Source organism: Cetorhinus maximus, chromosome 1 (assembly GCF_964194155.1).
Source record: "Cetorhinus maximus chromosome 1, sCetMax3.hap1.1, whole genome shotgun sequence".
Taxonomy (NCBI): Eukaryota; Metazoa; Chordata; class Chondrichthyes; order Lamniformes; family Cetorhinidae; genus Cetorhinus; species Cetorhinus maximus.
This window is the reverse complement of record NC_135879.1, coordinates 197,707,983-197,726,425: the sequence shown is the minus strand read 5'-3', so window position 1 is coordinate 197,726,425 and position 18,443 is coordinate 197,707,983. Positions and strand designations below refer to the sequence as shown.

Genomic DNA, 18,443 nt, shown 5'->3' with positions numbered 1-18,443 from the left:
CTGACCACTGCACAGTCCTTGTGGAGACGAAGTCCTGTCTTCACCTTGAGGATACCCTCCATCATGTTGTGTGGCACTACCACCATGGTAAATTGTATACATTTTGAACAGATTTAGCAATTCAAAATGGGACATCCGTGAGGTGCTGTGGGCCATCTGCAGCAGCAGAATTGTATTCAACCACAATCCGTAACCTCATGGCCTGGCATAGCCCCCACTCTACCATTACTATCAAGCCAGGGGATCAACTCTGGTTCAATGAAGAGTGTAGGAGGGCATTCCAGGAGCAGCACCAGTCATAATTAAAAATAAGATGTTAACATGGTGAAGCTACAACACAGGACTACTTGCGTGACAAACAGCGGAAGCAGTATGCAATTGACAGAGCTAAGCGATTCCACAACCTACCGATCAGATCTAAGCGTCATGAATGGTGGTAGAAAATTAAACAACTCACTGGAGGAGGAGGCTCCACAAATAGCTCCATCCTCAATGATGGCAGAGCCTAGCACATCTGTGTAAATGACAAGGTTGAAGCAGTTACAGTCATCTCAGCCAGAAGAACCGAGTAGATGTTACATCTCGGCCTCCCCTTCAGATCCTTAGCATCATAGATGCCAATCTTCATCCAAATTGATTCGCTCTGTGCCATATCAAAAAATGGCTGAAGGCACTGGATCCTGCAAAGGCTACGGGCTCTGACTACATTCCGGCAATAGTATTGAAGACTTGTGCTCGAACTAGCTGTACCATTAGTCAAGCTGTTCCAGTACAGCTACAACACATGCATCTACCCAGCAATGTGGAAAATTGCCAAGGCATGACCTGTCCACAAAAAGTAGGACAAATCCAACTCGGCCAATTACCGCCCCATCAGACTACTCTCCATCATCAGTAAAGTGATGGAAAGGGTCATCAACAGTGCTATCAAGCGGCACTTGCTTTGCAAACAACCTGTTCACTGATGCTCAGTTTGGGTTCCATCGGCTCCTGAACTCATTTCAGCCTTGATCCAAACATGGACAATAGCTGAAATAAAGAGGTGAAGGGAAAGTGACTGACGTCAAGGCAGCATTTGACCGAGTGTGGCATCAAGGAGCTCTAGCAAAACTCGAGTCAATGGAAATCAGTAACTCACCTCCTGACTCCCCAAAGCCTCTCCACCATCTATAATGCACAAGTCAGGAGTGTGATGGAATATTCTCTACTTGCCTGGATGAGGTGCACTGCAAGGTGTACTGTGGGTGTAACTACACCATGTGGACTACAGCGGTTCAAGAATGCAGCTCATCACCACCTTCTCAAGGGCAATTAGGAATGGGCAATTAATGCTGGCCTAGCCAGCAATGCTCACATCCCATGAATGAATTTTTTAAAAATGCAGCTCACAACACTCAAGAAGGTTGGTACCATGCAAGAAAAGCAACCTGCTTGATTGGCACCCCATTCAGCACCTTAAACACCCACTACCTCATCCCTGACACACAGTGACAGCAGTGTGTACCATCTATAAGATGCATTTCAGCAACACAAGGCTCCTTAGACAGCACCTCCCAAATTTGAGATCTCATCCAACTAGAAGGACAAGGGTAGCAGATAGATGGGAACACCACCACCTGCAAGTTCCCCTCCAAGTCACACACCATCCTGACTTGGAAATATATCGCTGTTCCTTCACTGTCGCTGGGTCAAAATCCTGGAACTCCCTTCCTAACAGCACTGTGGGTGTACCTACACCACATGGACTGTAGCGGTTCAAGAAGGCAACTCACCACCATCTTCTCTAGGGCATTTTTGGGATGAGCAATAAATGCTGGCCCAGCCAGTAACACCCACAACCCAAGAAACATTTTAAAAACCTATATTTTGCTATCCCTTTTGACTTTAAAAGGACTTGTAAACGCTTACCTTTTTGATTGTGGTTTTGGTCAGCTCTGCTATATGCTACTATTTGCTATTTCTCTTTGCTTCTCTAAAGCACCCGGTACTTATAGGTGCTGAATAAATTCAAATGACTGTTGGTGAACTGTTAGTGATTGTTAGTGTGATCCAGTACCAACGCAAGTCGGAAGAACAGAAAAGCAGAATATTTTTAAAAAGGCGTGAAGATGTTCTGAGAGACCTCAGCATAGTCATACAAGGAATACAAAAAGTTAGCATGTAGGTAAAGTAAGCAAGCAGGTTGAAAATTTGCATATATAACACTGCTATTCAAAAGAGGGAGAGAGAATACAGGGTACTACTGGCCAGTTAGTGCCATAGTTTGACATGGAGCTATGACTGGCCATTGGGGTTGTTGGAGTGGCATAGGTTGACATCGCGTATATGAGGGGCGATTGGGTGTTGGTGGACAGGCATAGGGTGGCATGGAGAGTGTGAGGGGCCATTGTGGGTGGGTGAAGGGGCATAGGTTGGCATGGGGAGTATGAGTGGCCATTGGAGGTGGGTACAGGCACAGAGGTTGGCATGGGGAGTATGAGTGGCCATTGGAGGTGGGTACAGGCACAGATGTTGGCATGGGGAGTATGAGTGGCCATTGGAGGTGGGTACAGGCACAGATGTTGGCATGGGGAGTATGAGTGGCCTTTGGAGATGGGTAGAGGCACAGAGATTGGTATGAGCGTATGAGTGACCATTGAGGGTGGGTGGAGGAGCATAGGCTAGCATTGCAGACTACTTTTCAAAAGGTTTCCTCATCCAGACTATTCTTCATGACACCTCTGAGGGGCTGTGAACCATGATTCATTGAAAAGCTGGCCCAACTCCCCGAAAATTGTGGAGGGCTAGGAGATGCCTATCTTTGCAATGGAGCTGGCCAAGTCGGGAGTGCAGGGTGTGTGCTCATGACCCGCACCAGCCCACAATCTTATCCCACCTTGACAAAAATTGGGGGCCCCAGGAATGGGGCTGGGAATCCCGGAATCGCGTCATGGCTGCCCCACAACAAACTCTCCGGAATAAATGAAATTTAAATAGATTGATTCAGAAAAATCCCAATTTTGCATGGTACTTCTGGATTCTGTTCTGTGGATCTAAAATATTGTTATTTAGCAATGTTATCACATTCCTGGTGAAAATCAAAATACAGCTAATGACGGAATGAAAATAAAGCAAACAAATGTAATGAAATTTGAACCATTTCAGTATCAAAGCATTTAAAAATGTATTTACAATTAAAATCGGCCTGTAGATGTTTTGTGGAATAATTATCTGCCACCTCAGTATTGCAATCAATGTGTCATTGAAGATTCCAGCTGTGTACAGCTTAAAAGTGAATTTCTGTTGTATGATTCCGAATCCCATGAGACAGAGCTAGCTGAAAGGTCAGTGACCTTTACACTGCCCTCTGACCCTTCCAATCATTAATCATTGCCTGCCAAATGGCAATGATTTGTCACAGAAGCCTCAGAGTGTTAAATGTAGTCAGAATGGACAGCCTGTTGTCAATAAATCTTCGTTATTAAATCATCTCTTTTTGCAAGTGGGGTAAAACTGCACACTTTTCATTTTTAAGCTGATTCTCCAAAGTGTTATGCCTTAATTTCTCTAATGTCTAGAATGCCAGGAATGGATGGGGGTCCTGCAATAGTATGCAGAGAATAGCATGTGATTAATAGGAGTCTACAGGCTATTAGTATAAATTGATTATAGTTTCTGTCAAGATCAGCATTTTCTTTTGAATTAACCTGGTTTTGTTTCCTTATAATTACCCAAAACACAAGCACAATAAAGCATTTTAGAGTTACTTCAAAGACAAAAACCTTTGGCATGTTTCAGTCATCACTCAGCTGAAAGTCCCTTAAAAAATGTCTTTGCAATTCAATCCTTTGTTTCTATGAGGAGATATATACTGTTCACAGACTTACAAATAGCAACATTTCCAACTGATGTTGCCTCTGTCAATGTTAATGAAATTTTGATTACATTTCAGAAAGTGCTTCCTATAAATAATTAAATATATGTTTTTCAAACAAAATCAGATTCCATCCACTTTTGTGTTGTTTTTAAGCAGACTTACCCTCTATTTTTATGTTTATAAATAAAGAATTCAAAGTTAAACATCTAATAGAGCAACAAAGAGCTTGTAATAGTGTAGTTTCTGGACAGCTATGTTGGAACATTCAAGCTCCCAATTACGTTTATGCTGCTGTAGTGTGAACTTTTATTCAATTTTATTTTAGGTGTTTTGAATTAGTGCACCACAGGAGCAGATCTGACTGTTAATTTTTTTGAAACAATTTACTATGATGGCACCATCACCCCCACCCTAATTTTATTCCCATTTACCTCTCGTTTCCTTCAGGCATCTTGAACAGGAGTCTGCAACCTGCAGCTCCAGAGCCACATGGGGTTCCTTAACATCTGATTTGCGGCTCCCAACCTTTTCCAGTTGAATAGCACTATCATGAAAAAAGCCTGAAAAAAATTAAGTCAAGAAAAATAAGAGCCATGTATTCTTAATGTGGGGATACAAAACTGATCATTCTGCTGCGTTTTACAGTTTTAAATTAGTATTTTAACAAAAAACATCATTGTGCTCTAAATAAACCTGTTCAAGTGGTATAGCTACACCATGGTTATCGCAAATGCCTTTGGTTCAAAGGTGATATGGTTGCGACCTATGTCTAATACAGCTGAGAAGGTAAATTATTCTGAATATACTATTTGGAAGCTATTTTTTATAATGAGAATCAACAGCTGAAAAAAGTGTCTTAATTCTACACATCTTAAGTTAAATTTTGTTTTAAGGATGATTTGATGGATAAAATTATCATTTAAAAAAGTCAAAAAAATCAATAATTCAGAATCATGTCTATTTTAATTTTGGTTTCCTTTCTATAAATTCAATACATGTATTTTAATATTATATTTGCCAATTGTGCATTCTACCAGAGACACTTGGCAAATTTGCCAAGCAATTGGTTTAGAAATGCCAAATGGTTCTTCAGGTAAAAAAGATTGCTGACCCCTGATCTAGGGTATTATACCACAATCACTGGATAGTTCTTGGTGTGAGTGACCATTCTTCGGATGTACATATTGATACATACATTCTGGCTGCAGGAGGAAGCCAAGGAGCCCCATAGAAGGACCAGTACTCTTGAGGATGCACTGTCACAGGATGTAGCCACAGGACACATGCGCACCCTACACCAACGCAGATGCATGTAAATACCTCAGTGGCACTGAAGTAGAGATAACTAATCACATGGTGAGAACACATCACATGTGAGCAGGAGCAGGTTCTGGTGATAGGGACAGCTGTTGAGAGTCCCTATCTGGAGGGCACCCCAAGCAATGCTCAGCTGGGCACAGATGCTGAGTGTTTGGGCTCTTCCAAAAAAAAGGGAACTTGTACATCGGCAATGGGAAATGTATGTGCTTCTGTCAGCTCTTCCAGAGGCGGTGTGCACCCTTAGACAGAGATTGAAGGAGTTAATCTCTGGCTGGAGTACCATAATGTCTCAGACATTGGTGCTGATCTCCAAGTACATGGAAAGAGTGGCCACTTGCATGGAGAATTAAATGCAGCAGGTCACCGAGTGCATGTTAAGCCAGACCAATGGCCCACATGCACTCTCTGCCACTTTACAAATACCTCACAATACCTCTCCAGCTCTTGGCTAGCAGGGAAGTGCAGGTGGACTATGAGAGGGACGATGGAGAAACATATGCAAGTGGAGAGTCTTCTCAAGGCATTCTCACTTCTCATTCTTTTCACCCTCGCCCCCCAGACTGAACCCCACATTCTGTCTACTGCCCTGATGACCCAGTCTGCCCCTGCATATGTGCAGGTAGGGAAGTCTATGGCAGGAGTCTCAGAGCCTCCAAAACCCATAGGGTATCTGCCAGGAGTATCTCAGCTGTCAGAGCAGGAAACGAGCAGCCTGTCTCCAGCTCTGCTGAAAACACAGGGATTGCACCAGGCAGGAATAATAGGAAGCGGGTGAGACAGAGATGTAATTGTTGCTTAAACTGATTCATTTGAGTGTGTATAATGATGTTCATGGCATAACGTTAATATTTATTGCAATGAATGAAACATTATATTTGAACCCCGCATTCCCCTAAATGCTACAGATTCTTTGTTGCATTCTAAATTCCACTTGAATGGGAGCCTTCAGGTGATTTATGAGGAGGGAAGGGTGTGAATGTGATGAATGGATTGTTAATTTTTGGAATGAATTGTGTTTGCGGTAAAGGTGGGGAGGGAGTGAAGCCGGGCTGTGGTGCCCAGGATTTCTGATGGTATTGTCAGATGCCCTCATGCACTCAGGTTAGGTAAGGCATGCATGGGTGAAGTTGTTGTGGGTTTCTCTGCCAGCCAGGTGTGTGGCTGCAGGGACCATGGTCACACCTGGTTCATCACCCTCCTCGTCCTCAGGATGCCAGTCATTCTGAGCTCTTCTCTTCCAGCAGCTCCACTCCTCTCTGTAGCTCTGGAGTTCTGAACAGCCTTATCCAACTTGAAACGTTAGCTCTGTTTCACTCTCCACAGATGCTGCCAGACCTGCTGAGTGTTTCCAGCACTTCCTGTTTTTATTTCAGATTTCCAGCATCCGCAGTATTATGCTTTTATTCTATTTCAAGCATACTTCCAGAGGAGATATATAGCACCTTTAACGTAATAAAATGTCCCAAGCTGCTTCACAGGATCATTATAAAGCAAAATCTGACACTGAGCCACATAAACTTTATTAGGACAGATCACCTAAAGCTTGGTCAAAGAAGCAGATTTGAAGGAGAATCTTAGAGAGGGAAGCAAGGTAGAGAAGCAGAGAAGTTTAGGGAGGATACTCCAGAGAGCTTAGGCCCAGGGCTACTAAAGGCCTGACCACCACTTGTGCCATGATTAAAATTGGGGATGCTCAAGAAGCCACAAGTAGAGGAGCACAGATATCTCAGAGGGTTGTGGGGCTGCGGGAGATTACAGAGATAGGAAGAGGTGAGGCCATGAAGGGATTTGAAAACAAGGATGAGAATTTTAAAATCAAAATGTTGCTTGGCCAGGAGCCAATGTAGACCAGCAAGTGCAGGAACGTCAAGCGAATGGAATTTGGTGCAAGTTAAGGCCGGGCGGCAGAGTTTGGATGACCCAAGTTAACAGAGACATTGCTTAACTGGGAGCCAATGACGATCTAAATCTGTCCAACGGTTGATTTTACACCTGAAGAACTAGTGCAATGACGTTGAATTTCTGCCCCATTCAAATTTAATTCTTCTTACTCATATCCCTGATATCCATTCCCCTTGCATGAAGTTTTGTACTCTCGAGCGCTAATTTGTAAAATCCAGCATAGGGATGAAGAACTGGGAATCCTGGAAGCCCAAAGCTAAATTATAAATTGATGTAAAAGCAGAACAAAGATAAAAGCAAAATACTGCGGATGCTGGAAATCTGAAACAAAAATAGAAAATGCTGGAAAAACTCAGCAGGTCTGACAGCATCTGTGGAGAGAGAAAAATACAAAGTTAACCCTTGGTCATAAGGACTCGAAACGTTAACTTTGTTTTTTTCTCCCTCCACAGATGCTGTCAGACCTGCTGAGTTTTTCCAGCATTTTCTGTTTTTGTTGTAAAAGCTGACCGGGTCAGTCAGCTTCTGAAAGATAAAAAAAGACAGGTCTGCATTTCATTCGGCATTTTACACTGGAACTGTGATTTATCCAATTCAATGTTACAAAGAGATGCACCAGAAAACATTTTCCTTGGCCTCTTTTGATTTGGGTGTGATGGTTGAACAGTCCAATAATACTGTGGTGTTGCATGAAGAATGATCACATGGGCAAGGTGCCAAATTGGCTTCTGTTCCCCACTGTGTTGGACCATACCTGGAATACTGTGTTAAATTCTGGGCATCACATCTTAGGAAGGATGTCTTGGTCTTGGGAGGGGTGCTGAGTGGATTTACCAGTCTGATTCCTGGTCCCCAAGGATTAAATTACAAGGAGAAATTGCACAAGCTGGGGTTGTATTCCCCAGAATTTAGAAGTTCAAGGGATGGTTTGATCAACGTGTTCAAGATATTAAGGATAATTGATTGGGTAAATAGAGAGAAACCGGGCTGGATTTTAATACCCCGCCCCTCTCTGCTGGGAGTGTTTTTGGCAGGGCGGCACATAAAATATGTCGGGTGGCTAGCCCACCACCTTCCTTCCCACCCACAACTCTGTCCCCATAATACCAGAGTGTGGGGGGAGTAGCGTGTGGGTAAGGTGCCCCACTAGCCTGCTTGGCCTTAGGCCTATTGAGGCCCTTAAGTGGCCAATTGTTGCCCACTTTAAAGCTCTCAATCTGCCTCCGCTGCCATAATACATTGGATAGTAGAAGGCGGGCGAGAGTGGGAATGCTGTTTTTGTGCCCAACTTGGTGAAAATGTAGGAAGGAAAGGGGTGCACACACTTTGGGGGGACTGCCCTGTGCACATTAGGGACACCCACCCCCCTAAGATTGGACCCCCTTTATGTCTCTCCACTTGGCCTCCAAAATCTACCCCCTCCACCCCCCCTTGACCCCTCATTAGAGTGCCTGATCCATCCCACCCAAGAAGTCCTGGCCTTACCTGTCTCTGGCATCCATGACACTTCTTTGTGACTTCTTGCGGACCCAGCAGCACCCTCTACTCAGTCCTGGCACTGCTGGGGCTGCAAGTACTGCCGGCCAACCAGCACTCAAGGGAGGGGCAGAAGTCCAAACCTCAGCTTGTTAAGGCCTCCCACGCAGCATGTTATCCCTGCAAGACAACTATTTATAAAGTTCACTTTATAAAAGGTCTGTTTCCGATTAACCTTTCTTCTTGGGCGGCGAGCAGGATGCACATCCCACTGGAAAATCCAGCCCACTATTTCTACTGGTTGGGAAGCCTAGGACTAAGGTACATAGCTTAAAAATTATAGTCAGGTTGAAGTTAAGAAAAATTTTCACGTGGAAAGTGTGGTAGAAGTTTGGAATGCTTTCCTGTAAATAGCAGTTGATGCTAGGTCAATTGTTAATTTTCAATCTGCGAATCATACGTTTTTGTTAAACAAAGATAGTAAGGATTTTGTGACAAAGGCAGGTGTATGGAGTTAGGTTGCAGATCAGCTATACAAACATATGAATTAGGAGCTGGAGTAGGCCACTTGGCCCCTTGAGCTTGCTCCACCATTAAATAAAATCATGGCTGATCTGATTGTAACCTCCCGCCTACCCCTGATGACCTTTCACCCCCTTGTTTATCAAGAATCTATCTGTTTATGCCTTAACAATGTTCAAAGATGATCCATGATCTCACAGAATGGTGGAACAGGGCCAGGAAGCTAAATGGCCTACTCCTGTTCCTCCATTCTGATGTTCCGATGAACAGTATCAAACATCAGTCTCTGTGTTTAGAAGAGAAACAAAATGGAGGCCACAAACAAACCAACCGACTGTAATAAGGCAAAGACGAACTCCAAGGGAATCAACTCCAGATTATCCATTCTTCTCTCTACCTGATAAAAGGAAGAACAATTATATTCCCAAAGTAATTCTACAAAGGCTGATTACATAGGTAGATTTGATTACTTACCATTTATAATGCCTGTCCCTAGAGTTTCCTTCCCTTTTTAAAAAAAGCGTAGTATCAAATTGCAGTAACAAATCAAGACGCTGCTTCTTGTTTGCCTGGGATGGCTCATGGTACTTAACTAACCCAGTGTTACTGTAGATATCAAGGTTCACAAATGAAAAACAACTGCTTGTATTGAATAAATTTCCAGTCACGACAACATTTTCCCAAACTTGAAGAATTGTCAGGTGAGCTCATTTCCCTGGGAAAGCCTGGGAAATCAAAGGTGCCATAATCAGGACGAATAGGACAAACACAGTGGGTCTATTTAAACCTGCGCACCAGTGCTTCAATGTGCAGACAGTGAGCACCTGGAATCATACGAATTAGGAGCAGGAGTAGGCCACTCGGCCCCTTGAGCTTGCTCCACCATTCAATAAGATCATGGCTGATCTGATTGTAACCCCCCACCCCCCCCCCCCCCCCCGGCCTACCCTTGATGACCTTTCACCCCCTTGTTTATCAAGAATCTATCTGTTTCTGCCTTAAAAATATTCAAAGATGATCCATGATCTCACCGAATGGTGGAACAGGCCCAAGAGGCTGCTTCCACAAGAAGACTTTGAACCCCACTGGCCTCTCCTTTAGATTTATCAGTAGTTTGACTTGGAGAGCTTTAAGTATAGTAATGGGTTTCCATGCATGTCAGACACCAGACTGACTACCACACCCTACTCCAACCATCAATACAAAAAAATGGCATTAATGTACTGAAAGGTGACAGGATTGGTATACATAGAAATAGGAGCATTATTCAGCAGTGATTGAAATCAGAAAATACTATTTTCACTCCCAGTACCTGGGAAATCATATGAGGTCACAAACTACACCACTATTGATAAGTAGGAAAAAGCATATGATTTATCAACAGCATAAACATAAGAGATTCCATGTGCTGGATTTCATGCCCTGCCCCTCCCCTGCTTTGAGTGGGTTGGTAGGTGGGGAGGGCCATAAAATGTCATGGGCACCTGCCACCTACCTGAACGCCCAAACCCCGCCACAATTTTATCAATGACAGAGGAGCCATCAGGAGGCCTGCCCGCCAGTTGGCCAATTGATGCACTTAAGTGCCCAATTAATGGCTGCTTAAGGGCTGTATCCTGCCACTGCTGGGATTTAATCAGCAGTGGGAGAGGCCCACGCCAAGCGTCCAGTCTGGCAGCTTTCAGTGCTAGGGCTGGTGATGAGCAAGGTGGGGTGTGGGGTACATCCTATAACAGGCCTCCTGGGCCCACATATAGACCCTCCCAAGATCTTCCACCTCCCACATTCCGCCTCCCCTCCCGCCCTTTCCTCCTCTCACCGGGGCCTGGCAAGAACCACATTAAACCTCCCCCCCCTCCCCGCTTACCTGTAACACTAGCCCCATGGCTCTTTGCCGCTGGGGACTGAATGCAGTCCCAGCAGTAGCCGTTGCTCCCGGTGGCTGGCTGGCAGCTCTCAGAGACGAGACCTCCTCCCCAGATAGGGGCGGAAGTCCCACCTCAAACCAGTTAATGGTCCATGGGCCATTTGATCCATCAGGGTCAACCCACCAGAGTGAGGCTGGCTCGCCTCTAACTCTTTTGCCGGGTAGGCGAAGTCCCCAGTGACCCCCTTGAATCTAGCCCCAGCTTTCAGTCTTTTAAATTACACAGGCTGCCACAAAGCTGAGAAAAGGGGACAATTATGCTTTAAAAAAAACAAAAGGCTTTTAAAAATTTTCTTGAGCTGTGGGTGATATTCAATAACTATCCCTAGTTGCAGTGAGGGTATTTAGTCAATTCCATAATATGGGTTTGGATTTATATGTAGATCAGATCAGGTGGAGTTAGTAAGTTCCTTTCCTCTCACTGAAAGCGTTGAACCAGTTCCTTCACCATGATAGGCAACCAATTGCTAGATTTGTTAAATTTACTCTTCAAACCTCTGGGTTAGAAGTCCAGGCCCATAGCCACAATGTTTCCATAACTAATTTATGGCCATAGAATCATAGAAAGTTTACGGCACAGAAAGAGGACACTTGGCCCATCGTGTCTGTGCTGGCCGAAAAATGAGCTGCCCAGCCTAATCCCGCTTTTCAGCATTTGGTCCGTAGCCCTACAGGCTACAGCACTTAAGCTGCATATCCAGACACCATTTAAATGAGTTGAGGGTTTTTGCCTCTACTATTTCAGTCAGTGAGTTCCAGACCACTACAATCCTCTGGGTGAAAACATTTTGCCTCATCTCCACTCTAATCTTTCCACCAACCGCTTTAAATCTATGCCCCCTAGTCACTGACCTCTCTGCTAAATAGACCTTTCCTATCCACTCTATCCAGCCCTCTCATAATTTTATACATCTCAATCAAATCTCCCCCCAGCCTCCTGTGCTCCAAGGAGAACAACACCCACTTATCTAAACTTTCCACATTCCTACAATTTTCCAGTCCTAGCAACATCCTCGTAAATCTCCTCTGTACCCTCCCTAATGCAATTACATCCTTTCAGTAATGAGGTGACCAGAATTGCACACAGTGACCTAACTAATGAGTTATACAGTTCCAGCATAACCTCCCTGCTCTTATATTCAATACCTCGGCTAATAATGTGCCTTCTTAACCATCTTTTCAACCTGTTCTGCTACCTTCAGAGACCTGAGGACATTCAGTTGAAGGTCTCTCACTTCCTCCACACCTCTGTGTTCTCCCATTTATTGTGTAACCCGTTGCCTTGTTTGACCATAGTAGGTGAACTAAACATGAAAAGGAAACAGGAATTTAACAAGTTAAGTTAAGGTTAAACTCATTAAAATCCACCTTCGTTAACTTTTCTTTGAATTCTAGTTCATTTGTTTGAAAGTAAATTTGTGTAGTAAAACTAAGGCCGGGATTTCCCGGCCCCATCACGGGTGGGACCCGCGTGGGCGAGGCGGCGCCCCAGCCAGAAATCCATTGACTTGTGGCAGGACCGGAAGATCCCGGTGGCAGGCAGGTGTGGAAAATCTCACCCTAAGGCTCCTGAATCATTGTCAGTTCTTATTAAGTAGACAAACCTAGGTCAAGACGCACAGGAAAGGAGGATACCATGGGTAATAAAGGTGGCAGAGAAGGTGAGATAAATCAGGAAGTCATGATCAGGTTTGGCTTTGAAAACCTGTAGATGCCAGGAAGAAGGAAAAATGTTCCACAATTTGGAGCTGAGATGAAGAGAAACAACCAGCACTACAGTTACTTGGGGCAGAATATTACATCCCGCGGGCATGCGCTCGACCCGATTGGGCGTAAAATAGCGTACAATGACTTCGGGTGAGCATTTAGTTTGGCGGGCGCGTGCGAGTTGGCAGCACACCCACCAACACTTAAGATTAAGGCCTATTAAGGCCATTAAAGTTTCAATTGGTGGTGATTTTTCACTGCCCATCCAATGTTACGGTTGGCAGGCAGGCAAATTGGCCAGGTGGCCTTTCCATTTTTGAGGAAACCTCATCCAAGGGCGGGTTGAGGTTTCCGATATTAATTTTTTTTAAATAAAAATGTTTGGGCAGGATTTTTATTATCTATATGTTCGGGTGAGTGAGTACGACGTGTGGATGTTTTTTTTCCGCATTTTACATCCTTATTTGATGGTTTCAAATTCTTCAGCTCCCTGAGGCAGCTCTCTGCCTTCAGGGAGCCTTCATTGTGCACTCCCCCACGCCCGCACTGATGTCAGCGCCCGCCTTCTCCCCACATCCACCCCGGCAGCACTGAGCCTTTCAGCGTGACTTTCACACTGGCTGGCTGTTAATTGACCAACCAGTGTGAAATCGCGGTCAGGGGCTGATTGCAGGCGGTGGGCCGTTTCCCGACCACACCTCCCCCCCCACCCCCACCGGCGACCCAAAAGTCCTGCCCTTTCATTTTATCATTGTTTTAGAATAACATAACAGCATGAAGAATCTGGTGAAACAGTTAGGGAGAGCACTGTCCTTTCCCCTTTAATTTCAATTTAAATCCAGTATCACACACGCTAGGTAGATATCTGCTTTCTCTGCTGGCCAATGAGCGCAAGGCTCAACCTGGTTCCCACTAGGCTAAAAGCCACCACGCAAACAGCCCAGCTAACTAACACTGATTGGCTTGTCTTTCTCAGAGGCCCAGAAGATGGTGTGGGAAATGGAAAATTGTGGCTGGTGCAGTGCTAAATTGTCTTCTGAGATTTGGGATTAAAAAAACGTATCGTAGGAAAAGAACGTTCATCTAGGCTACACTTGACCCAGGAGTGCTGGTTGATATTTCTGACACAAAAAGCAATATTTGTCTACTTTTGAGTGCTGTTGATTTTTGAGTGCTGTTGACTAGCATGTAGCACATCTAAAAATTAGAAATAAAGCCATAATTGGAGAAATATGCAATTGTGGCATATCAAATTAAATCTTTTCTTATGTATTTAAATTTCCATCATTTAAATGATTTATTGAAGCACTGCAGTCATTGACGAGCAGTTGTGTAGAACTGCAAGGCGGTGGAATGTATTGCAACAGACAGTACATGTTGAGGTACATCAGGGCACAATTTATGTGCAACAATTGAGTGATCTAATTGATTGTTCGTTTTTTTTTTCTTTATTCTTTCATGGGATGTGGACGTCGCTGGCAAGGCCAGTGTTTGTTGCCCATCCCTAATTGCCCATGAATTGAGTGGCTTGCTAGGCCATTTCAAAGGACAGTTAAGAGTGAACTACATTCTGTGGGTCTGGAGTCACATGTGGGCCAGACCAGGCAAGGATGGCAGGTTCCCTTCCCTAGAGGACATTAGTAAACCGAATAGGTTTTTCCAACAATCGATGATAGTTTCATGGTCAACGTTCCTTGGATGAACTTTCAATTCCAGATGTATTAACTGAATTTAAATTCCACCAGCTGCCATGGTGGGATTTGAACCTGTATCCCTTCCTAACAGCACCATGGGTGTAACTGCACTTCCTGGACTGCAGCGGCTCAAGAAGGCAGCTCACCACCACCACCTTCTCAAGGGCAATTAGGAATGGGCAATAAATGCTGGCTTAGCCAGTGATACCCACAACCCTGTGAAAGAATATAAAAATGACTCCACAGAACATTAGCCGGGGCTTCTGGATTACTAGTCCAGTGACGTTACCACTTATCAGGAAGATATAATAATTTTCATAATGTTATTTGGAATTTATTGTAAAGTAGAGTAATAGTGGGGTCTGTGTCTATATATGTGTGTGTGTGTCTGTGTGCGTGTGTGTGTGGGACTTAACTGAATTAAAGACAGCTGGTCTGAAGGCTTTGATGTAAGAAGAGAAGCTAAGTTTGAAATGCTAAATCGGTAAACATGGGTGAAGCTTTAGAATGTGAGATGAAAAGGGAACATTTGCATTTTTAAATAAATCAGTGGCTTGAATTCAGAAGAGGAGGTGAAATGTTTCACCTAGCCAGGAGAAGTTAAGATGATAAAAGTGGTACTATGATAGGTTTTAATTATTAGAAAGGCGAAGTCCAAAGACATAGTAAAACAATGGGAATTAGCATTCAAAGGGGAAAATACGTATAAAGGAGAGAAAAAACTGTGTGTAAGGAAAGGCGTTTTTAAGATCTAACATGAGTGTGGAAAGCCTCAAGTTGCTGTCTACAATCAGCCGAAGCTGAGGAAAAACTCACTTTGAATTCGACTGTCCAGGGTGTGTGCTCGCCCAACGTCTTTGTGCGTCATTTTACGCTTGAGTGGGTTGGGCGTGCGCCCACTCGCTCAGCGAAAAATTCAGCCCTATGTGTTTTACTGTTACCTTAACAGAGGTATAACTGGGAGTTAGATTAATTAGGGGATTTAGAAGTTATTATAACAGTAATTTGCAGACCTATGTATGTGCTTAAAATTACTCCTGTTAGTAATAAATGTTTAATTTAGTTTTGTAAAAGCCTTCTAAGCCTTGGTGGCTTTATTTTTACTGAATTCAAAGTCCGCATCTCGGAATAAATACGAATTGCAAATAGTTGTGGAAGCTGCTTCAAGTTTCCCTCTGGGATTTGAGAAGCTTGGCATTTACCATTCGCCTGCCATAACACCACTACACCAGCACGCCATGAGTTATAGCAAATATAGTTTCTCATATATATTAGGTAAACGATCAAAATTAAGAAAGTTTGATATATAATGGATCTCTCATGGCATCTCTGAAAGCTGGTCAGACGGAACATGGTTCTGAAAGTTAGCTGATAACATAGCTGATCCCTTCAAGGATTCTGGTCCCAGAGTTGTTTGGGCAGGAGAGGGCATAAGCACTATTTCCTCCCAGGCATGAGTAGCCTGGAATATTATCCAAAAACAGGCTCTGTGAGATTCAGACACCAACCAGAACAAAGCAAACATTGGACCAGCACATCCTTCTTAGCATAAACATCACTCCCTCCACCATTGGTGTACCATGGCTGCAGTGTCTGCTGTCTGTGTAGTTCACAGCAGCATGTTACCAAGGCTTCTTTAGCAGCACCTCTCAAATCCTCAGCCTTCAACACCAAGAAGAACTAGGACACAGGTGCATGGGAACATCATCTTCTTTAAATTCCACTCCAAGGGAAGAATTGGACTAAGTGCAGTAGTGGGCGTGAAAAATGCCGCTTTACCTGCCGGCCGCAATGGCGGGCATTTGCACCATATCGTCCCCTCCCTGCATCATTAATTATGCAGGCACAGGAAACACGCCGTCTCACTGGTGGGCGGCCTCTGAATTGCCCGGCATGCCATTTCCTCACCATCTCCTCACTCCAGGTGCCATATCTAAATTGCAGCCGCATACACAGTTCTCAATACGTGCAGCCCAGGACTACTCCAGTGAAGACATGGCCCTGAAAGCTAAGAAGAGCTCAGTGACCCATCACTGGAATGTCTTTTGGAGACCCACCATGATGTCCTCCACCCATGCTCTGGTTGCAGGAAGTTCAGCAATCTCACCACTCTGGCTTGGGAGATTATGGCTGTGGTGATCAATGCCATCGCTACACAGAAGATGTTTGCCATCCAGTGCAGAAAGAGGATGAATAATCTTATCTGTGCTGCCAGGCTAAGGCAACCATCGCATCACTCTAAACCCACACACTCACAAGGCCATCAGACAATAACTGGCGTTTCACTCACTGCTGACACAAGGCACATCACCACTCACTCTCTCTCACACACACCACTACATCTCCATCTGGCCTCATCTCTTCTGGAGACTGCCTCCTCAGCCCTCACCATCTTGAGGCCACTTGCACAAATCAACAATGTGCCCCCACACACACCCTGGGATACCCTCCTTCCCCAGTGTAGCTCTCTTTCTGCTGCCTCTTCCTTTGCTTGAGGTCACTTCTCCCCCTTCCCCAAGCAAGTCCTAGCCCTGCATCCATTGAAAAGCTACCCCACCTTACCGCTAGTCTGGTAGGTAGGGACCAGCCCATGAGCCCCCCTAAAAGTGATGTGGTGTTGCCTGTGAAGCCTGGCGCTGATGACTGCGAGTACTGCCTGAAGCAAGGTAGGCAAACAAACCTCGAAGTTCCAAGTGAAGTGAAGCTCCCCAGGTCCACTTCGCTTATGTTCGGTTGTGAAACCTGTTGGCGTGATCGTCTGGATGATCCAGCATGGGGGTGGGGGAGATGATTCCGGTGAGCAGGGTTTATAATAAGATGCTAAAGTATTGAAATTAGGTTCCTGACATGTGGGGGCAGGAAACTCTGCCCACCATTGATGGAGCGGACGATCACAAACTGGTTTCACAAGGGTATAAAACCGATTTTTAGCCTTCTCGCCCTATTGTCCGCACATGCTGCCAAACAACCCCGCCACCAATGGGAGCAGAAAACTCTGCCCCAGGTTCCCACCATTATGACTGGGACATTTTTAAAAAATTTATTCTTCCATGGGATGTGGGTGTTGCTGGCTAGGCCAGCATTTATTGCCCATCCTTAATTTCCCTCTGCTGTTCCTCCATCATTGCTGGGTCAAACTCTTTTTTTTCTCAGTTTCAGCATCTCAAACTGTAATTATCATTGGTCCCTTACTTCCCTGTGTGTGCCTTTACCTGTCTTATGAGGAAAGGCTGGACAGACTGGGCTTGTTTCCACTGGAGTTTAGAAGAGTGAGTGGTGATTTGATTGAAATATACAAGATCCTGAACGGCCTTGACAAGGTGGACGTTGAAAGGATGTTCCCTCTTGCGCGTGAGCCCAGAAGCAGGGAGCACTGTTTTAAAATTAGGGGTCGCCCTTTTAGGGCAGAGATGAGGAGAAATTTATTACCTGAGAGGGTTTTGTGACTTTGGAATTCTCTGCCTCAGAAGGTGGTGGAGGCGGGGGTAATTGAATATTCTTAAGGCAGAGGTAGATAGATTCTTGTTAGGCAAGGGAATCAAAGATTATTGGGGGTAGATGGGAATGTGGAAATCGAAACACAAGCCATGATCTTATTTAACGGCAGAGCAGGCTCGAGGGGCCGAGTGGTCTGCTCCTGTTCCTATTTCTTATGTTCTTATGCCCAATATCTAGATAATTTGCAGTTAGTCCATTCATCAAATAGAATAAGCTTGTTACTTTATCTCGGCTGCAGGATATATCATGTATTCTCACTTAATTTATTTTGACATCTGAAGGCAGTAGAATAAACTACATTAGGCCCTATGCTACAAACTGCCAAACAGATGTATTAAACAGTAAATGGATATGTGAACAGAAGCAATGACAGATTGTAGGTTTCCATTGGTTATAGGCTTAAATAACTCCACAAATTCAATGGAGAAATAACAAGTAGTCATGTCTGGTACATTGAACAAGAGGATGTAATGACAGCAAAATACATCTATATCCTGCACCTATTGTATAAAAGCAAGCTAGACTGTTTTCTGTGGAGTGT

At 44.4% G+C, this 18,443-nt stretch overlaps 1 protein-coding gene across 2 annotated transcripts in view; it reads left to right on the top strand.

Moving 5' to 3' along the window:
• LOC144686381 (AT-rich interactive domain-containing protein 3A-like) overlaps window positions 1–18,443 on the top strand; it is a 520,139-nt gene that overhangs the window by 425,236 nt on the left and 76,460 nt on the right. The window lies entirely within an intron of this gene.